General features: G+C 40.9%; 1 protein-coding gene across 10 annotated transcripts in view; it reads right to left on the bottom strand.

Moving 5' to 3' along the window:
* The window catches only part of SULF1 (sulfatase 1), a 184488-nt gene that overhangs the window by 108005 nt on the left and 53230 nt on the right, over nt 1-23253 (bottom strand). For 5 of the 10 annotated variants that reach the window (XM_014257486.2, XM_088060699.1, XM_014257483.2 and 2 more), the window contains exons 1-2: nt 14523-14837; nt 13230-13322 (exon numbers count right to left, since the gene is read on the bottom strand). The exons of 1 other annotated variant lie outside the window; for it this stretch is intronic. The gene's annotated coding sequence lies outside the window, so the exon portion shown is untranslated. Of the gene's footprint in view, nt 1-13229; nt 13323-14522; nt 14838-19428; nt 19514-23253 lie in introns of those variants that run through there. 4 more of the 10 variants (XM_088060696.1, XM_014257499.2, XM_088060686.1 and 1 more) reach the window with 1 other exon arrangement.

A 23253-nucleotide genomic window follows, 5' to 3' on the forward strand; every position in this document is an offset into this window, starting at 1 on the left:
CACAGCCAGAAAATTGGTATCAGCATTTTTCCCTTAATATCATGGTATACAGGATAACACATTATCAATTCACCGGTGAAACTCAAGGCCCTGATGTATAATTTTGGAAATCTATATGCTATTAAATGAATAAATTAGTTCTTCCAACTCTTCCATTTTCTGTATTCCTATCTCTGGACAAGTTTACTAACTCTCTAACAGAGTCAGCAGAAAAGGAGGTCTATCCCAATGGGAGAGCTCCCCAGTGCTTCTTGCTCACAGCTTGGCATATAAACTACCATTTTAAAATGCTTTAATGTGCATCAAGATGCAGAGTAGCTGAGGAGATGCCATGGAGCACATTCATCTTTCTTTGCAATGGGACTTCTAATTTCCAGGAGATTAACAGAGCAAGAGGTGGGAGGATACATTCTAAAATTTCCCTGAGGCATCAGAGATCAAGAATCAGTACAGAATAAAGATCTGTGTTGAGGCTCCAAGCTACAAGTGAGAAGTCTAAGACAGTATTTCAGACAGTATTTAATTTTGCTGAGCAAAGAGTAGTCCTAGAAAGCTGGTGAGAAGGACACTAGCCCTGTTGGAACTTGTATGTCTAAATTATCCTGCTCAGGAATAGACAACTTACTGTCTTCAGGAGAAGCTCAACCTTTGTATGGTCAAAGCTCCTATGGTGCAAAGAACACTGCTAAAGAAACTAGAAACATCCTTCAGATGAGAGTGGTTACCTGCATCTCTTCTAGAAGGAGTATCTTTACCATGTGCCTGAGGGGCTCCTGTGTCACATTTATTGAGGAGTGCTGAGCCAGTTTCAATACATCTGCACAAGCAAGTTTACACTGGTGCAAGAAGTCAGTAAATGCCACTGTAGACAAGCAGTGAGTTTCAGAGACAGTTACAGATTTGTGGTGATGACTGCTATTACATTATGGTTACCTATGACCAGTTACAAAGGGTTGGAAAGTGGAAAAGCGTGGATGAAAACTGAGTAAGACCATGCTTACTAGAAACTCATTTCAGCAAAAAAGTCAAAAAGAGCAGGACAGTAGCCAGGTTTTAAGAAGTAAATGTTGCTCAAGTTTAGGTTATTTTGAGTCTTTTTAATGCTGTATCTTATAAACAAGTCTCATAAATAAGTATGCCCCCTTACCAAAACCCTATACAGAACCACGGAATTTCCTTTCCTCACACTGTGAAACTCTGACAAAGATGGCTCTTGTGTGAACTGAGCTTCAGGAAACACGTATTCCATTGTAGATATCTGAGAATTGGATGAATGGTGCAGGTGGTCACATCACTTGCAGAATGGATGGGTCAACAGTTGATCTTCTCTTACAAGTTCTTAACAAAAAAGTGGCTCTTATATTTTGTCTTCTATCTATACCATGATATAACTCAGAATTCTGTTTCCTAGAATACTACCAGAGGTACTGCTCCTAATTAAATGTCTGGCATTGAATGAATTGAATGTTCAGTGCTATTCACAAAGTATCTAAGCTTGGAGCAGGAGGCTTTTTAAGGGGGCAGATCTGAGAAAACTCAGGTAGAAATCAGGCTAAAATTGCACCAAATATTCTCTAAACTAGGGTGGTTTGGACTTTGTATGTTTTAAGTTGATAAATTTCAGCTCTGTTGGTTAACTCTTTATCTGGCTACAAACAGAATTTTAAAATAAATTCATAAGGACAGTACATGCATCAATAGGATATGCATATTGAACTAAAGTTAGATTGTTATAATTGTCAGTTCAGAGACATATAAGAAGCACCACTATGGAGAATTGACAATAAATTATGGGAAGAAGTTCCAGCCACGTAAAGATGAGGGAAGGCAGCATTGCTGTAAAGCAGCAAGGCATTCAAGGAAAATAACACCACTAGTATCAATGATAATAATGGTTCCAGACTGTGGGGTGCCATTGCTTGAAATGGACCTATTTTAGGACTCAAAAAGTTTGTTTAAGGTCTCCCAAAACTTCTGTAGAAGACAATAAAAAATCCATACTGAAAATACAGCCCAAACTCAAAGTAAAAATCTTTCATAGTTTTAGTTTATATGTTACAAGAAGTAGTCCTCAACTCTGTTCAGCTGGACTGCACAGCAAACCACTGAATTTGAGATACTCTTTGAAGGAGATCTTAAAGATGTGTAATGTTACAGACCTGACAAAAAACAGGAAGAGGACCTTCTCATGTGAATGTATTTTAGAGAAATATTTCTCCTGCAGTTCACTGTGACTGGAAGATCTATTTAAAGGTGAGCTAAGAACAACTGTATATATCACAAACAAACTATAAGCTGGAATGAATTGCTTTAGTATACTACTTTTTATAAATATCCAATTTACTCAAAGATACTGAGAAGTCAGGATGAAAATCAAGAATAAAATTTAATTTCAAGATAATGAAAACAACAAGTTGAGGACAAGTGCTTCAAGCAAGATAAGCAACAGTCATCAAGTTAGAGAATGACACTGAATTGGAGGTAGCAATGAATCTCCTCAAGACAGGGCTGATAGAATGACCTAGGTAGGCTGGAACAATGTGCATCAGGATCCTAATGGAATTCAGCAAGGACAGACATGAAGCCCCTTTGCTCATTAAATGGCACCTGTGCTGAATTTTTGAGCCTACAGTACAAAACCAGCTGTGATGAACTGGAGCAAGACTTGTTGAGGGTTATCAAGATGTTTTAGGGATGGAGGATTTGCCCTGCAGTGAGAACCTGGGGTTCCTCCTCCTGGAGATTAGTTGGACATGGGAGGGGCTTCAGAGCAGCTGCCCAGTTCCTGCAATTAGGTCATAGAGAGAGCCAGGCTCTGTCAGGAGTCAGCAGTGCATGGCAGAAATACAAGAGATAATGGGCATAAGCTGAAACAAAAGAAAGTCAAACTGGATATAAATCAAAGCACAACTCTTCCCTGAGACACTGTGCTCTGGGGATTTTCAAGATCAAACAGGATAGAGTCCTGAGCAACTGTATCTGATCTCATAGCCTGGTTTTAGCACCACCTGAGACCTCCCAAGGTCCTTTCCAATCAGAATCTCCCAGTGTTCATTCTGCAAGCATATGAAATGTTTAATAGATATATGAAGGGCCTGGTTGAGAGTATCTTCACAGGAAAGATTGACTTTCCTTGTTCTTGACAGAGGGATAAAGAATTGACTAGACCATCCCCATTCAGAATATTTATGGATAGTGCTAATCATACAACTGTGCTTTGTGAGGGCAAAACTTACATGGAGAACTAAGCCAAAATGAAATTTGAGTGTGAAGATTGGCTAATTCTTTCCCTGCATTACACAGTCAGGTTTTGCACTATCTCTGCACATTATTGTACGTCTCCTAACAAAGCCCCATGGAACAGAATTTGATGTGGCATAACAAATGGAGACATCCCAAACTTCAAAATTCTACAAAGGTTGCTACTGAGACTGATGGTAGGAGAGGGCTTCAAACCTATCTCTTCTCCTCTCAGGAGTGTGGTACCTGAAGAACATGACTGCCTTTCCATTAAAAGCAGTGGTGTCCTGAGGACACGGTTTCTGCTCTCAGAAAATTTTTTACAGGATGATTGAAAAAGTCTCTTGAAGTGAGCACACCAAGGACTGAGATCCCCTAACTAGCCAAGAGCATTCTGTCTCACTCTATGTGTGGCAGCAGGCACAAAAGATGCCCAGACAGAAATGGAAAACATAGCAATATTTCTAGATTTTTGCAGAAGCAATGCACTCAATAAATTGTAAATGCAGCAATTCTATTCATTTGTTCTTAATGACAATAAAGAAGATGCTAGGAAGGAACCCATTAACCAAACAGATTTTTTCCCAAGATTCGTTAATCTCTAGCAAGAGAACTGACAAAATCATCACTAGCAAAATAGAGCTGGAGACATGAAAGAGGAAAGCTTGACACTTCATCCTCAATGCCACAAGCTATTAATTTCTCTCTGAAAATCCAGTTTAACAATTTTGATTCAGGAAAGATGAATGGCCATAACAGGGAAAGCAAACATGAGCTGTGGAAAGTCTTTCTGGTTAAGCTGGAAAGGCTGCAGCCAAGATATTTCCCACTTAACCTTCATCAAGGAAAAGGTCAAAAAAGGCCAATGTGTTTAAGCAGGGCACAGGATGGAACAGAACAAAACTTCCTATGAAAAAGATTAAGTTCACATCCTTTTGGCCTTCATTAGAACTATTCCACATCATTCCACACTTTCATTTAAAGCAGTTTCCTGACAGCATTGTACACAAGATCTTAAAGTACCTTTTTATCAAAAGGTAAAATGTAAATGGAAACTGTACACAAAACAGGGAGAAGTACGAAGGATGCATAAGAAAGAGAAAAGAGAAAAGAGAAATAATCTCTTTAGCCTCAGCAAATTATGTAATCAGTGGTATGCAAGGTTGTCATCCACCCTGTGTACTTCCATGTACATGTACTCTAAGATGAACAGTTACCAAGGCACATGGGGCTTTACCAAAGTGGAAAATTTTTGTTTTATATGAAGCTTCTAAGGAAGAAATAATTTTGTCAAGCACTACAAAAGAGAACTGCTTGGAAAACAAAATAGCTCTGCTTTAACACTCTCACCTTCCCTGTACCTTGTAGCAACTACAGTTATTGGACAGCAGAATATAATATATAGTTAGTGCCACATTCAGGATTTCACCTGGAGGAACACATAAGTATACCTTTGAGCAGACTGATATGTGAATGGATCAACATATATGTGCAACAAACACACAGAAATGCTACTGAGAGAGAAAAAGAAGATATTTTCTTTCCATCCTCCAATCACCAAATCTGGTCTGCCTTCCTTTGGGATATCTGTTAATCATGATTCAGACTCCTACTCTGTCTATTTTAGAAGTTCCCTAGTCTCTCTTGCCCTGTAGTGTCAGCATGGCACTTTCTTGCCCACCTCAATTTTCATCCTTCATTTTTCACTATCATTGTTCCTATTAACTGCATATGTTGGCAATTCATGAAGTGGAGAAAAAAGCTTCTTCAAACAATGAAAGTGACCCACACAAAGCTTTGAAGATAAGGACTGAAACTCCTCATTTCATACCAGATGTGACTCAGCAAGGTGTCTGGAAGAGACGGGTGAGGCATTTTAGATCTGCTCTGCCTCCCTGTGTTAGGCTCTCATCCAAAATAACTGCAACACTTTCCTTAGAGATGAGCTGTTTAACAGTTGGGTATGACTTCAAAAACCCAGACTCATAAATACATGCATTACTGAGATCAATTCCGAACTGAAAAGCCCAGCATATTCTTCTACTTTAAGCAGGGAAACATAGCAACTCTGGCAGCCACTGGTGGCTGGAGACTAAAACAAACCAGTTCAAATAGCTACCAGATTCAACACAGCCTCTCCTCCACTGTCATGGTAGCACATGGAAGTGTCACAGTTCAGGCTTCAGTACTGAGCTGTGATACTGCAGCAAATGCAGAATGGTTGAATTACTGTTGTTATCTGAATGGTCTGTGACTGAAGGGCAAATATTCATGTGGGAAATGAAAATTTGCTCTGCACTGTGTGTTGCCCTGGGGCTCCCAAGGTGTGTGCATGAGTAATCTCCAGCAGAGGAGTGAAGCAGGTCACAGCAGCAGCATCACTCATCTGAACTCGAGCTGCTGATGCCCATATTGATGACCTCATTAAACTATACACAGTATGTAGGAAACAGCTTTATTCAAAGCAGCCTTGAACCAGTACCCAAAAGCAGTGTGATAGGCATATGAATATGATTGCAGAATTCCCTCAACACAGATTCACGCTCCTCAGCAAATGATTCTCTCCAATAACCCTCTGGATTTCTTAACAACTAATGATTCTTACACCGCATGTAAGAGGAGGAATACGCAAAGTACACATGATGTTTTCACACTGCAAATGCTCTGCAGCTACCAGAAAGAGCAGTGAATTCTCCAGCCTTACAAACAAGGCAGACAGGGTCCTCAAAACACAATATCAACATACAGTTGCACAATGTCACTTGTCCAAGACAGCACATACATCAGTTCTACTTAGCCATGTAGCCATGTTTTATCTGGCTTTTGCAGACCACTTTGCATGTTGGCAACTATTATCCTCTCTAAAGGTTTCACAGGATTTGATAGATGTGCTCTTTGTGCTATAGATATCCATGGTACCCAAGACCAAAACAAATGGCTGTAACACAGACCTTTTTCTTGAGACATGGTTATATCACATCTCAAACCCTTCACAAATTGACAATGTGAAAAACTGTGCAAAATTTGTGGGGAGCAAATGTTCGCAGAGCAACTTATTGAAAAACAAAACTGGACATGAGCTGCAAAGGATGGAACAAAATCTGAAAACTGGTGTACCTCTTTCAATATATCTCTGTAGCTGTACATCTTCCTATGTTGAACTGCTATTTTTTTGAGGACTCTGGTGACCCCTGATTATGCATACCTCAAAGTCTCTTCATTTTGCCCTTCCTCACTTCAGAGGATCTCTGCTTTAAAGGAGTTCTCCATACCAAGCAGAAAGAAAACAAAACCCAAATTCAGTGGCCTTTTTCACTTAGGAGCTGAGTTGCAGAGCAGTAGAGCACAGGAAGCCTTCCTCTGTAAGCCTTATATATTCGCAATGGACTGAAGTTTACAGTGATATAAAAAATATCAACCTCCTACAATACAGAGACAAAAGAAACTACTGGAATTCCTGAAAGATATTTGTGTTCATGCCACTTGTGTTCACTGCAGAACATTTTTATTGGTCTAATTGTGGTAGTTGTCTTCCTAAATCTTACCACCTCCTGGTGGCCAAGCAGATAGTGTTACAGTCTCAGTTCATAAATTGGCCCTAGATGTATTATAGGTAACAACAAGGTAAATTGACATGTGTTTTACTAAAGACACAGTCAAGATTTCAGATGTTATAGCTAAAATAAAATAGCAGGGAATGACACCAAAGGAACCTTTGCTCAATATTCCTACAAAGTTTGGATTAATGCAGAATTCTTTATTGTCACGAAGTTACCAAAATCCAAATACCAAAAAATTTAGATATTATTCTAAAATCTATGATTCTTAGCAATTTTGCAGTTCTTGGAGAAAAAAATAAAGTGATAGTTAAAAGGCACCCTGTGTTGGTTATCTACAAGATGCTCACTTTATTATTGCACTACTGTTCTCTAATTTGTGACTGGCATGCCCCTAAGCAGTCAAGTCATGGAGATAATCCTCAAAAAATTTAGCAAAGGTAGATCCAGAAAGGTGGGTCCTGAATTTTTTACTTTTCTCTCTTTCTTCCATCCTTTGTTCAACATCATAATTCTCTAAGATCATCCATTATTCCTCATTGTGATTTGACTGCTAGTAGGCACCACCACCACCATCTCTGATTCCCCACAGGCCTTTGAAAAATTCTTTAAATAACAGCACTGGGTGATTTTAAAAACATTTTTCTGTAACCTATATAATTTACATTCACTTTTTTTTTCATTTTTCTTTTTTTTTTGCCAGCATAACCCAGCAAAAAAACAGGTGACACTTTGGAGGAGCGCAGTATTCTATTTCTATAGTCAGTAGCAAAATTACATTTAATCTAAGTATCCTAGTCTCTTCAAGTGAATCATACCTCCAGGGTTCAAATGAAAGGCCTGCTTCATGTATTCTTCTGTGGAAAGGATAGGAGGCACCTAAAAGAGCTGTGTAGGAATTACATCACAGCTGTTCAAATACAGTGTTTATCCATGGCGTTGCTCATCTAACCAAGAAACTCAGGATGATATCAAGTTCTTCCAGGTTAAGCTCCTTAATCTTTGCAAAGCAAGTGAGCTTCATCCTTACATATGGAAGGAGGCAGGTGCCTTTGAAGCCTTACAAAAGGAAATCCTTTTTTCCTAACTGCAGTGCCTGGAGTTCTTCAGGGAGACTCTTCATTGATCAGAGAGAGAATATGCCTTTAGGTAGCTGCTGTATAAGTATTTAGGACCCAAGGGGCACCTTGGCTATGTGGGCTGGATCTCACCCTCAGAATCTCATTCACCTTTTTAAAGCAGCAGCTGAGCAGACATTTCTGTTTCTTTCCTCTTTTCTCTCCACACTGCTTATTAGCTTCTCTCCAAAGCCTAGTTGTTGGGTTAGAGAGTCAGAAATGGTAAGAGAGGACTTTCCAAATTCTGAGCAACACTGCAGCTATTCTCTAAATAAAAAGGGATAGGCTTTCATTAAAAGTGCACATTTAGCCTTCTGCTCATGGTGACACTGGCACAGTCACACACATCTATTATCACACTTCTACTGTAGACACACACAGCGCCCCAGTGTGTGGGTTGAGAAGGTGTCACCAGGTAGCTGAGTATCTTACAGCTCACAGTCCCCTAAGGGGATGGACTTATTTTTCCCCTCCTCACCCCAAGGCACCAGCTCCAACCACTTTCATTGTTCCATGTGGACCCTCTGTCTGCTTGCTGAGATGAACCAACTCAGCAGGCAGGCAGCCAACAGAGCTTCCCAGTGCTCTGATGAGTTCATTCAGCACTCCAGGAGGTGAGCCAAGAGCCAAACCTGGCACAAGGAGAGGAGATGGGAACACACTGCTGGAGGCAGAGGATGGGAGGATCAAGGATAGGTTTCTCCAGGGCAGCAAGCTATTCTGCTGTCTGAGAAGAGTCAAGAAACCTCACCCTCTGTTGCAATAAAACCTCTTTAACAAAATGGGAGTTATCAGACTACCGATCAGAAATTTCAGGGGGAACTGATTACACTAAACCTCAGGAAAAAAAGTTGGGTTGTTTTAATTGCTAGGCACGACATGCACAAACCCACCTTGTTCACACAGCCTGCATGCATTTACATAGGGAGACTTGGGATTTCTGGGTTTCCTTCGTGTTTCTGGAGCTGCATGCAAACCAGCTGTCTCAGCAAGCAGGAGGATTAGGTTTAAAAAACCAGAAACCAGATATCTGGACTTCTCACGTTATATCTTGACTCTTACACTTGAAGCTTTACAAAGAAGGCTAAATATCTTCAGACTACTGATAAAAGTCAGGAGAGTTGGCAGTTTTTCAGACATTTACAGGCTTGGCAACATATTTTTCTGTTTTTAAGTGAAAACAGACAAAACAGTGCACATGGTAGAATAACGAACATCTTGGCACATTGCAATTACAATACTGGAACAGACCACTATTCGGTTTTAATAGATGCTTTTGAGAAAAACAATCCCCTGTGTTCAGCTCCCTGTTACATTTATTCTCCAGAACTCTAGTGCCAAAAGCTTCCCCATCTTCTCTGTGGGCCTTCCAAACAGTGTTCACCTCCTGTGAAGCACCACAAAAATACAGCTGCTGTCAAGCAGCTCCTCTCCATGCTAAGATGGGCTAGAGTCACATCATAGAGAAATGGCAGCATGCAGTGCCATAATTACATTCAAACCAGGAGCAGATTTTTTTTAGAATGTAACATCACTGACTTTCTAGTCTTTTATTTCCATATAGTAACTCCATGAAGGATTCTATGGATAGTCCAGCACTGACCTACAGCCTGGATTTCTATAGCACAGTTCCACATCTAGAAGTCTTCCTGTATATATCCCAGCAATACTACCGAATTTGCAGATTTAAATACTATAATGCAAGCTTATATATAATTGTATGTTAATTTTTGCTGCAAAAGAAATAAAAAAAAAAAGAAAAGGGAAATCATGATAAAATCTTGAGTGTAAAAGTCAACTATTACAAAAAATGTTTCAGTATTACCAAACTGCTGGTGGTGGTTACAACTGGGAAAGTTCAGAGCTCCAGGATTAATAGAGCACAGACAGTAAAAAAGGCTTACCAACCTTTCAGCAGATTCTGAAAGTGGGAACTAAGGTTCTGGGAAAATCACTGACACTAAATTTGCTGCATGCATAAACCATAAAATGAAACAAGTATTAATTTTCTCAGAAAATAAAATTCTTAAGACATCTAAAATTAAAATGGACTTACTCTCACCAGTTAACAACTTTTGAGTATGAACAAGCAATGCTAAACAAAGATCTTGCAGGGGGTCTCAAAAGCAGTCTACTGACATAACTGAAACTACTGTTAAAACAATTCAGCTAAAAAGAGTCTGGTTTGGCCATTAATTTATTAATTACTGTGCTGCATTCTGAGGTGACACTGCTCAGAGCCTTGAGCCTTTCCACCTTACAGCATCCTCTCCAAGCACATGACAGCGTTGAACTTACCCTTCTTGGTAAGAATAACAATGGAGGTGCTGCATTCTGATCATATGGAAATGATGAATTAGTGTTGGAGCAAGAAAAGTGGAAGACAAAAAAAATCTGAGGGGGGCAGGAGAGAATATTATGCTGCTGATCCAGCTGGAAAGGCAGAGAGATGACTTAAGGCTTGTTAAAGGGAGAGACAAGATGACTTGCTGCCACTACTCGGGCACAGCACAGGGGGCTGTACCCCTTCCCACTCTCTTGGACTGCTGCTTTCTACACATGTAACTGCTCAAGAACAAGGTCTACAGGTAACTGTAGTGAGTCACCACTCAATGGATTATTCACTATGTACATACAGCCCCTCTACTTCATCTGCAGCCCACTTAATGCAGCTCTGCCTGTGGTGGAGGAGTTGGGAAATTGTAGTATGAGGAATACCACTGTGTCTTACGGGTGTCACAAAGCTCTCTTGTGAGATGTGCAATTCAGCGCCTTCTGGTTTAATATCCTCAAAATCTCCAAAGATGGCAGTTAAAATTTAAACAGGCATTCTGAAAAGACACTCTTGATCCCATTATCAGTGTCATGGATGGGATTACAATGGGGGTGGTAATGGTGGAAATGTTTTAGGAGAGATCTAGTATCAACAGCAGGAGTGGCCACTAATTGGATTCTTTCTGTGTCACCGCAGAGTTGTCACGGGACCCTCGTTCTCTGTTGAACACTGCAGCTCTCAAGGCGCTCAGAAAGGAGCTTTCTCAATTGTTATCACATCAGTCTGCCTTCCCACTCAAGCACAAATCCCTCAAAGCTCTTTCTAAAGCTAAGGAAATCATGGAACCCATGACTCCCATGACATCTGCAGTAAGTGTCCTGCCTCCTCAGTGTGAGAATGGGCCCTGACATTATACAAGGCTTAAAATCTTGATCTTGCGTGAACATTTGGTCATACATATATATATAATATCAAGTGCAGGATGTAAGTTAAACAAAGCTAGATAAAAATCCTACAAACTGCCAAAATAGTCTGCAATAAAGTGTTTCTAGCCAGAACAGAATTTGCAAATATTTCAAAATATTTTTTTTCTATAGTTGTCTAAAGTCAACTGAGTGTGGGTTTTGTAATGGCTTGCACATTTAGGAACACTGTCCCCAGCATCACAACATTTTAAATTAACTGTTTTTATCAGTTCCTAACCAGAATAAGAGCAGTTACAATAATTTTCACACTGTTACTTGTGATCTCTAGGATACTTCTGGATTTCTATATGCATTTTTTTTTTCTAACGACCTCTAATTTAACCTACTTTTTGAAGGTGCATTTACATGCTATTTGGAAATTCACCAAGGTTTTTTTTTAATGTAAATTACACCAATCATAATTAATTTTTTTTCCTCTGAAACAGACAAAAATCAATGAAAGGCCAAGAAGACATGCCAAGAAGCAGAAACTGAAGTTGCATATTGTGATGTAACAAGCTCACCCACCTCGATTATAAAGTGCTAAGAAGAGGAAGCCCCTGACAAGCAATAAACTGACACATAATTAAGACAATTCAGGGCAGAACACATTCTGGCTAGAAAACATTTTCTTGTGCTCTACCTAACCGCTCAGAGCAGTGAGAGAAAAAAAAAACCAACAGGGTGACACTTTGAAAACTCTATGAAGACAGTAAATATCCCACCTAATCTTCACTAGCTGGGGGAAAAAGAAACACACCAGCTTTTGTGCAGTGCAGGTTGCCTCACATCACAAACAGAGTTGATAGTACAGACATGCCTGGTATGTTCAGCATTCCATATCAAGCGAAGATGAATTAGCCGCAACAAAAATGTGTTACAGCTTTCATGCAGCAGTTTATGGATTTTTTTGTACCTCTGGAATTTTTTACCTTGAGCATATCACGGAACTTGTACTGTCTCAGATCTTTTCCTAAGATTATTTTTATCTCACTGTGAGGAACATCTTTGCAAGCTCTGAACACTTTTACAGCTGCTAGGATGCTAATGGGAACTTCATGTGTGTACCCAGCACAAGTGCTCTCAGGGAAAAAAAAAGCCAATGTCAAAGGGAGGTATGTAGAAGTCACCATAAATATGTCTTTGAATGTTTACCATCTGGAACAGTAGATTACGTTTTGACAAGAAGCTGGACTGCCCCATGGGCATTGTCTTTTAAACAGCCCCATCATTATGAAGGAAGGAAAAACATGATTTGCTGTTCCTAGTTTCTCAGCACAATTTTCTGGCAGTGCTAGAGAAACTAGTTAGGGTTTTTTCCCCCTAGTAAAACAATAACAAGTTGGGCATGTGTATTTAGCTATGCACTTTCTTAAAAAAATAGGGTTTCCTATAGATCTTCAGATCTGTGATCCAGTGATACCACAAAGAGGGAGGGATAGGTTTGTTAGGCAGTGACAGCAGCAGGCTCTGCAGCTTGCAGTGCTGCATCTTCACTTTGCTGGAAGTCTGAACCTCTGTGTGCTGAAGCTGGCGTATTGAGCTTCTCACAGGACACACTGGGAGAAAGAGGAGAAATCCAATATACAAGAATTTAACGTGGAGCTATAATGAGGTTTTTCTTTGGTTTTGTTTTTCATTTTAAGCTTGTAAAAGTTTCCATCACTTTTTACAATGAGAAAGTGCAGACAGAGAAAAAACCAAAATGGTCAAATTTATTCACATAAATCTTGGTCTAGTTGTGCAGTGATTTTTGGGATTTAACTAATTCTCTGTTTCAAATTGCTGTGGATGGCTTCTGAGGACACATTCATACTAAAGAGTGTGCTTGAAAATACAAGCTGAGAACAACCTGTAAAGAGGCCAAATAATCTGTTCAAAGAAAAAAGTTATCAAAAAAGTTGGTTTGAGGCAAAATTATGTGTGCAACATGAAACATGGGTTTATGGGCATCGTTACACAGTTGAATACCAAAATCACAAAGCACCAGCTATAAATCCCCTTGCTCAGCCTACTAAACAGATCTTATTTCAGAACACATTATATCCAGTATTATATATATAGAATATCTCACCTGTAACTGGTGAGGACAGTGTTAGATTTCTTTCACAAGTAGGAGGCCAATAATTCATAAGCACCAGAGGTATGTGACAGTTACTGTGAAGATCTGTTACGGTGCAAAAGAAGCAAATAATTTTGTTACTCTGCACAGGAAAACAGCATATATATACAGCAATTTTTTAACTAAACCAAATATAAGAAAAAATAATCCATCCTCTAATTTCTCCATCTAGATCATTTAGAATAAAACAATGGAAACATTTTTTCTGATAAGATAACATACTGTAATTAGTGATAACATTTCTGATTTAGTTAATTTGCTGGGCTTCCCACTCTCCAGACATCAATGAACTTAATAGTGGAATTAAATGAAAATGATAGCAGAGTACTTCCATAACTAATTTCTAATTATATTTCTTCCCCTCTTCCTTCCTAAACATAAATTTCTGCCTACTTCTAATTAACACTTCAGATCGCTAGTTTAGTATCTATAAATATAGCAAGTCTTTAATGATCCATTATAGCGATGCTACTTAGTTTTCAATGACTTGTAAAACTTCCACAAACAGATCTGCAAATGAATTACATCCATCTGCTCTGCTGCAGCTGCAAGAGCAGCATTACATTGTACCCTGCCTTTCCCTACTTCCCTGATTTTCTCTTAACTTTATGCCCATGTGTAAGCCAAACCATCTCGATGCCGATTACCAGGAGCCCGGGCAGGTCTCTATAAAGGAATCCTCAAACTTTACAGACATCTCAAACGCGCTTTCAAAGCAGTCTGCTTTGCCTCCCAGCTGAGCCCCAGACGCGCTGCACGCTGCTGAAGCATCCTGCTCTAAACCCAGGAGGTACTCTGCCGCGGGTCCTTCTCGCAGCCGAGCTGGCAGTTTCCAGGGCTGAGCGCGGAGGCTCGGCAGGCACAGCACTGACGGTGCCCGGCCGCCGCCTCCCCGCGCCGCTGCGGGCACGCACGTGTGCGCCCAGCGGAGCGCCGCGCCCGCGGGGGGAGCGCGCCGGGCGCCCGCGGCCATGGGATGCACCGCTCCAGGGGACATTTTCCAATCTACACCTCCGAAAGCGTGACCTCAGCGGCGTTAAGAGTGTTAGCTCTATGAAGACGGCCAAGCATCAGGCTGTGCTCGCTGTTATCTGTCAGCCGTACAATAGCAGCATTGATAAGGCAGCAGCAACTGGCTTTGACAAGTGTGCTGTGCTAGCATTCCTCTGAAAACCGTGAAGAAAAAAAGGAGAGAGAGGGAGAGAGAGAGCGAGAGAGAGCGGCATGAGGTGCCTTTTACTTTACCTGAACAAAGTGTGGGGTTTTATTTTTCCTTCTGAGCTGCTGGAAACGATTCTTCCCGTTTCTCCCCCCAGAGCTAGGTATTTCTTCTTTTGCTTGCAGCTCACACTTGGGGAAGACCACACAGCTCCAGCAAGGCTGCCTCTCTCCCCTAATCCCCACTCGAGTGTGATGACACACACTAACCCCAACCATCTGTTGAAACACGTCCTCAAGCACTCAGCACAGTGGTGTGTCAAGACGGGCTGCCCAATCCAATCGCTGGGGTTGGGTGGCTCTTAAGGAGCTGGAGGCAGAGACAAGGGCAGAAACTATAAGGCTGAGAACTCTTTAGCAAAGTAACCTGAGATTTTGAGAAAGGGCTGCTATTGAAGAAAAGAGCAGAAGGGGGAGGTACTCGCGGGAAGGTAGAGGGAGTGGATTAGTCTGGTGGCCAGTTGTGTAACTTCTCACAACTCCTTGTATTCCCAAGGGACCACTGGTACCCCTTCGCAGTGGGATGCACAGAAGCACAAGAGCAATACTAAAATGTTTTTATGGCGGGTCTATTGAGGGCAATCTCCTCCGAGAGACGCTTTTCTAAAAGAGATAAAAGATGCAGGTCGAAATCCCGATAAAGTGCTACTGCGGGAGTCGTTTGCACGGCGATGTGACATCTGCATCCCGAAATCCCAACTCCTTACCGTGCCGCGGCTACCCCGTGGCTGCTACCAGCCTTCCTGGGAGAACGGCGGAGACAGGCTAGAGGAAAACCGAGGCGGGGGGAGAGGCTGGGAGAAGAGGGGATATCCGAAGAGCAAATATTTCTGCTTCTGCACACAGACATCTGCGAGTCCTTCCCCCGAGCCCGCGCTTGCAGGGACGCGGGGTGGGCAGCCCTGCTCCCCGGGCTCGGTAGCCCAGCGGCACACGCTGCTCGCCCGCCCTCGGTGCTGCAGCGGCCGCTCGGCTCCCGCGGCGCTGCTGCGAGAGCTCCGGCCGCGCTCCGCGGCCCCGGCTGCCGCCCCTCGGCCGGGGGGCAGCCACCAGCCTGTTGCTTCCCCCCTTCCCACCCTCTTCCGCCACCGCCACAGCGTCCTGCGGGATGCAGCCGCAGCTGCGGGAGCGCTGCCCTTCCCTCGGGCACCCGTCACCGCCCCAGCCGGGGCTGGGGGCTCCGGGCACTGCCGCGGCAAGTCTGGACTGTGTCTAGTCCCTACCTCAGTTTCCCTCTGCCACAAAGCAAACATTATCACACCTTCCTCCCTCGCAGGGACGCTGCCAGGAAAAATCCACTAATTTACAGAAGATGTCCGGGAAGGATAGATAAGGGACACAGAAAAGCTGCTAAGTACCAAAGAAACAGTTCTTTCCTTTCCCCTCCCTGTAATAGCATAGCATGGAAGAGAGACTTAAAATCTCAAGGGTTTTTACCTCATTACCAAGTGCCTGACTTGACACTTGCATTAAATCTACATTTCACATTATGACAGATGTTGTGTTTTGTTTGAACTGAAAGGGAAGGATGTTGTTTTGGCATTAAAAGTTACTCTGAAAGTGTTAACATCCAACTTGAAGAAAGGTTTGCAATTGTGAAAAGACACACTCTGCCTAGCTATATGAAAGCCATATGAGAGTCTTGAAATGTTGACTTGGCTTATTCGTTCTTTAATACCTTACACAAGGCTGTTTCTGAAAGACTAGTGGCAAAGTGAATACTAAATAAAATGTGAGATTCAAGAGCTGGGGTCTGAGCCCAGCTAGCTGTTAGCAAAGCTGACCTGGAAAATAAAAGAAGAAACTGTAGTCACAACTGTATTTGCCTAAATTCTTCCCCAAAGTGATGATCTGTTTCAGCCTATTATTCTAAAACTGCTATCACAGATGTTTGGTATCCACTAAAACACTACACCCTAATCTGCTAACTCCAGATAAATAAACAGCTGAATAATATTTTCAATATTTCAATAATATGTGGTGAAGTAGAGATGCAGCTACTGTCCCTGGGGTATTGTAAGATTCTTAACATTGCCAATTCTATCTTCAGGGCAAGGGCTTGGTTTGATTTTGTTTCATTCTAGCAGACTGTGGTCTGTAAACAGGCTGGATAACCTTACATACTCAAAAAACCCTGGAGAATTTATTGAGCTCATTTGCATTTTCTTTAGCTGTACTTCTTACCAGTATCATATAGTAACTGCATTAAAAATCTACAGTGATCGAAGATGTGGAATATCAAAATCCCCCTCAAATTGTGCTGTATCATCCTGTGTACTGACTCATTTTCTAAAATGCAGCTCACCTCACAGATACTCTATTTTTTATTGGTCACATGAGAGGCAAATTCAGCAGGGTTCAACCTCTAACCAACATGAATGGCAGTTAGGTGCATACAATTATTTTATATTGTGATGTGTATATGCTTACCCAATGTTGTGCATTATATCTGAGTATAAATGTACATAAACAACTTACTGAACATTTATGTGATGCACAGGCCCAGATCTGTTGGTTTTTATGCCTGTGTAAGTCAGAGATGCCTCTGCTGATGCCTGTCAAGTCACAATGCTGTAAAATTGACATGTTTAAAAGGTCCACTAATTTAGTGGTTTTGATACAGAGATGCACGCATCCCCACATTTCTCTTCAAAGACTCTGCAATGACTTGAAATACAAATTTTCGTCCCTATAACCAATGTCAGTAATAACCCTCAAACATCACGCATGATCATGTTTTCACTTAAAAGCTACTGCTGATGTTGCGGGGTAATTTAACTGCTACTTGTGTGACTACAGCCAGATTTCGTTTGCTGTGACAGCTTATAACAGATTTTTCCACCACTTCTCCTCTGTGCACACTGCCATCTGCAAAGAGTTTAGGTTTTAAAGGCTGAAATGAAAGCTGCACTGGAAGAGCCATACCCAAAATGCTGTTAAAATTATGCATCATAAAACAGGTTCTCAAGTTGACTGTCAAACCCTTGAACTCTTGCTAAGGTCAGGCTGCCTCCATTCACATAAGCAAAGTGAATAATGCTTTATGCAAACAGCTGAAGACAATCCCAATATGCAAGATTAATTGTAGGTAATTGTAATATCGAGAAATAGTCACTCCTGTTTTGTTCCCACAGATAACATGTCCCTCACATAGTAGTTCCAATTTGTTTCCATGGTAGCCAACAGCATCTTTAAGCCAGGGCACTGAGGTTCCCTCTGTGCTGCCTAGACTTTAACTCACCACCTTTCCTCCAGCACAGACGGCCTTGGCAGTTTTGTGTGTCAGTGTGAACATATGCACACAGTCACACACGTGCACCTCTGCTCAAGAACCTCATGTAGTTCTCAACTCTGGCATTTTCAGCTCTCAAAAGTAATTTAAGGGAATTTTTCATTACTCCTTCAGCAATCTCAGTCTATCTTTCCTGCCAATATGAATGGAAGATGACTTTTTATTTCCTTGAATAATTTTATGTCTACCCTGGATTAAATTATTTCAGTAGAGTTTATATAGGAACAGAAGAGGTTCTAGAACATGACTATAAATCCACCAGACAAGTTTACTGTTAAATTCTAACTTGAAATATACTCATGCTCCTGTTGAGTTTCAACGATATCTCATCGATAATGAGATATAATAAAAAAGCCTTTGGAATCCTGAATTGCAAAGAAAAGCCAAATAATTAAAAACCAATGTTCCTTTCTAAAGATCCCAGAAAACAGGAGGTTCCAAGAAGCACAGGAGGATATGCTTCTTCATGTGGAGCACAGTGAAACCTTGGAGCTACTTGCTGCAGGATGCAGTGGGGATAAAAATGACATGTACTCAAGTGTTTGGACAAGTTAATGGAGAAAAAAAAAAATTACTCACAGCAATTAAATATAAACATATAGCTTCTGGTACAGGGAATCCCTGAATCACCTGGAGTGGATCCTGGACAAATATTCTGTGCTTGTCCTATTCTTACACTTTACCCCAGGCATCCAGTACTTTCCACTGCTGGAGAGGGCCAAGCCTAGGGTACCCATGACTTAGTGTGGCACAGCTGCTCTTTCTTTCTTAAAGAATTTAACCATTGGCAGTTTTGGGGCCTCATGGTGGGTAGTAAAAGAGAGATGAATTCCTTTTAAGAACTTCAGCCAAGATTTTTAGAGGTTGGCTCATAAATCCATGCTCAGGAACCTTAGTAAAAAAGGTCTGATCAAAAGTATTGAGTATACAGCAGCTGCTAGTGAAGCCAGCAGATCATTTTCTTTTTCTCCATATGTGGGCATTCCAAAGTCAGACATAGGCTCATGTAAAATTTGTGAGCTCAATCCCAAGCTATATTCTGTGCAAAACTCTGCTCAACTGTTTCTTAGCCTGGAGTCACCTAAATTCCAGAAACACATGTTGTTTTGGAAGAGTTTCCTCCATGCTGAAAGCCCAGTGCCATGGAAGACTCAGGAGTCAGGCACCCCTTCCCTACAGTTGCCCAAATTTCTTCAGTGGGCTCTCAAAACTCATCTACCAAATTCAGAGTGGCGTAGCTAAAAATCAGAAACCTGGCCAGACAGAGAAGAAATAAATAACTTCTAGGACATGCAACCATATACCCACTGGGTAGCTTTCTTCTCACTGTGCCTGCTCAAACCCATTCACCTGAAAAAAGTATTCAAAAAATTATTATTCTGTGTAAAAACACAATAGGGTTATTGTACAAAAAATATCAAGGAATATAAACAGTTACATCCAGCATACACAAAAATGCAGAATTCTGTATCCTAGAAGTGTAGATGTTAATCCAGGTATCCCAGAACAATCTCCTTATTTTCTGGGGAAATGTGCATGGGCTTATACATGTACTCTATTAGTATCAAACCATGCATGTGCTAGCTACAAAATGACAGCTTTAGAAATGCATTAAGGGCACAGTTCCAGAATAAGGATTACCTGCCTGTGCATAGCTCTTGTGGAATGGAAGAGTCTAGACTTCTTCAATTTTTTAAGGAAGCTCTTCAGCTCTGCTCCATCTTCCCTGCAACGGAATCAGATGGTATGGAAGTTATACCCAGCTACGATTTGTCTTAGGTTTGCAATACTAAAAATAGTTCCCCTGAGGGGTAACCAGAACAGAGGATAGAGTGCAGGTGAGACAGACAAAAGATCATAATTGACTCAATTCATCACAGGGCTTTAAAATTTGTCAGATTGTTGTCATCACTATCACTTGCCTCCAGAAGAAGATTAATGGTTGAGATAATTGTCAGTCCCAAGTTTGTGTTTCTTCACTTACACCCCCTCTCAAAATATGGATTCTTTTTGGTTACCATTTCTTCTAAGGTAACTCCCTCATTAGTGGTTGCATAGTAATTCACTACCAAACAATAAATACACTGCAATAAAAAGGCACATGCCTTACCCTAGCAGAAGAGATGATTAAATTTGTCATAACTAAACCCTTTTTTTTTTCTTTTTTTTCAGTATACCAGAATTAAATAAAGAAGACCAAAAAAACCCAACAAATGAAAACCCAGTATATTTGTCATGTCATTCTTAGGGAAAAAGAAAATAAAGCCAGCAAAAGTTTTTCCAAGCTAGAGCCTAGTATGACGATTTAATGCACCAAGAAGCTGTGGTTCTTCCCTTCTCAGCTGCCAGCTGGCCAAGAGTTTCAACTCCAGCACAGTAAACAAGTGATCACTGAGTCTGGGAAGAGCTCAACACACCAGACAGCTGGAAAATAGGGGCAAATATAGGCAGGAAAATCAACAGATTTAACCAGTCTGCACAAGGTAGGTGATCCCATTCTCAGCAGTAGGGAACACACCAAGGAGAGGGAGTACACGGAGTCTATCAGGCTTTAAAAGTGTGAGAACTCAGAGAGCAACGTGCTCTCAGAACTTGTGCTGACTTCACATTTTTGGACAGAGTTCAATTTCATTACTGAAAAATTTCGAGGTAAACCATCCAATACTTAACAAAAATTGAAAAAATGCCAAAAATTTAGAAGCCAGAATATCTCATAGCTTTTAATGTTAATTATTAGTAAAGTGATGACCAGTGGTCGTCTTAGAGTCCCTCCCTCTTACATAATTATCATCTTTGCTCCTGCTCAAAATTTTCAGCCTGAAAAAATTGCAATAGCAAAGAATGAAGGATTTTGATGACTTCACATTAAACTCACCAAAATCAGGAAAACTTTAATTATGAAGGTTTAATATTACTCTTCTCCCTTTGAGTATGCTTCTAATATTGCACATAATCAAGGTACCACTTGCCTAAAAAAACAACTATGTTCATGATGTTGCTCTGGACAGAGCGTGGGAATACACATAGTTTAACATACAGATTCATTTTTTTCCTAGAGACCCAAGGAAGCAACAGCCCCTGTAGCCCTTTTATTTTTATAACAACAAAGTATCTGCAAATCCCATAACAATTTAGGAAAACATTTCATTTAACCCTTTTGTGATCTCAGCCACCATGATGAGAATGTTTGGGAGCAGAAAGAGGAGACTCATTGCAGGACCAGCTATACCTCTGTGTACAGAAATCTTTGTATAGTAGCAGGGACCTTTCAGTCTCACTTCTTCTGTTCTCACTGAGAAAAGAGGCCAAAAGACGCCTAGCTTGCCTCACATATAATTAACTTTAGAGTTACACCTGCTAAGACAGTTGACCTCAAAGAAACTGGCTTCTCATGTAAGGACATACAAATAAACAAGTAGGGTAATGCAGCTGTAATAGCTGGCAGACTCATTCAAGGCCCTCTTGATTCATAAATCATGACATAGTCATAATGCCTAAAGTAAGCATGTACTAAAATCATAATGGAGTTTTATGTCACCAAAAGAGTGATAAAGCAGTATTCATTGAATGGAGAATACACTTTCTGGAGTCAAGTTTTCTTAGAGTTGTCTTGGGCGTAGCTATTATCTTCTCCTCCCCATGGGAGTGACTTAAATGCCACAAAAGTATGTGTAGGCATGTATAAGTAATGTTGATTAATATAATTAAATAGATATGTATGTAAAACATATATTTACATGTGTGTACAATTCTATATCTAAACTCTTCTTACTGGACCTAAATTAGAGATATCATAGATTGAAAGCAAAATAAAACCATAATAAACCAGTATATTTAGAAACAAGACCTATAGATAACAATTCAAATGTAGCTACTCTAAGAAAAAAAAAAAAAGAGGAAAAAGAAGTCACCATGCCTATTCTACCAGCCCAAGCCACTTGCCATTTTTTTGTAGGTGCCAAAATCCCATAAGTTCCTCCCTCTACTGCCAAAACCTCTAATTCACCTCCTGAAAACATCTATGCTTCATATCCTGTGTCAGAAAAAGAAAAAAGGGAAAAAAAGAGAAAAGAAAAAAAATTAATTGTAGAGAAAACTGAAAAAGTGAGGACAGAGTGAAAACTGAAATGTAATATTGAGAAAGGCCAAGAGAGAAGAGTTAATGTGGGGTGGTGAGTTGCTGGAAGACATTATGATTACTTTGCAGGTCAGAACAATCATTCAAGATGTATAAAAATCCTTGTAGCAGGTGTGGGTCCTGTATTGGTGTTGCTGAGGGTGTCCAATGCTAATGGAAAGAGAGTTCTCATTTCTTTCCAGGCAGAGCTAGTTTGGGCAGAGTAAGTGGTAACATCTAAGGGTCCCAATGAACAGCAAGTTATTCAACTGTATTGACTAGTTGTAATTCTGTTCTCGAAAGGATAGGCAAAATTCAATATTGTACCAATTGCAGAAGGATTTAGGGGAGGAAGGAAGGAAAAAGGCATGGTACTTTGTAGAACAAGAAGGTATTAGTCAAATTTCAGAAAGCAAAAGAGGCTGAGGGCATTCAAGTTGATTGGCAGGAGTTGAAAGACCTCCAGAGAAAAAGTTTGGAGGGGCTAGGAAAAGGTCCTAGGGGAACATCCATCCTTGATCCACCTCAACAAGTTTTTCACAAAAGTTGGAATTTGAAAAAAAAAATCAGCATTGGACTGCAGAGCCTGCTGGACATGGCATTTCTGAAAGGCTGTGAGACAGAAGAGAGATTCCTGACCCTTTTGCTCGTCTGGTCCTCTCTGTACTTTCTCTTCAACTGTGGCACGGGAGGATCTTGTTCTTCATCCTCATGGCTTCCCCTTTTCTCTCTCAGTACCCACCACTCTCCTCCACTGCCCTTTAGCACACCAGCCACATTCCCTCTCTTAGACGGTCCCATGGCAATTCCCAGACTGTGAGCTCTAAAGGGCAAGAGACACAGGGGAGAGGAAAGAGTCAGGACTGAAAAAGACAGAATGGAATTCTAGCTGGAAAAGCACTTTCTGCTTCTGATGCCACCATTGGCCTGAGTACCCCTTCAGGCCTCCTTTATCTTTCCCTGTCCATGCAAAACTAAGCATGGACAACTATGCATGAAAATTACAGCAGCAAAGGAAAACTCCCAACAGATAGTCTCATCTGCTGTCCTTAGGCTGACACTTACCCAAAATCTCCTGTCATGGCAAATGTAATTATTATTTACTCTCAGTGGTAATTTAGGGCACTGAATCTTTTCCAAGCTTATGTCAGTAAAGCTGAATTTTAGAGGGACTGGAGCAGGAAGTTGTGCTATTTGCCTGGCTGGTTTACTTTGTTTTTATTTGAATTCCATATTCGGTTGAAGGGAGGGATAAATATTTTTCTTCTTCATTCTGGTATCGATGAGTAGGAAGGTAGAACGTGGTTGGTGAGACTAATGTAAAAGGCAGACCTCTTCATTCTTCTGTA

The sequence above is a fragment of the Pseudopodoces humilis genome, chromosome 1 (genome assembly GCF_049639895.1).
Source record: "Pseudopodoces humilis isolate 2021_Gansu_Grassland_sample_001 chromosome 1, ASM4963989v1, whole genome shotgun sequence".
Taxonomy (NCBI): Eukaryota; Metazoa; Chordata; class Aves; order Passeriformes; family Paridae; genus Pseudopodoces; species Pseudopodoces humilis.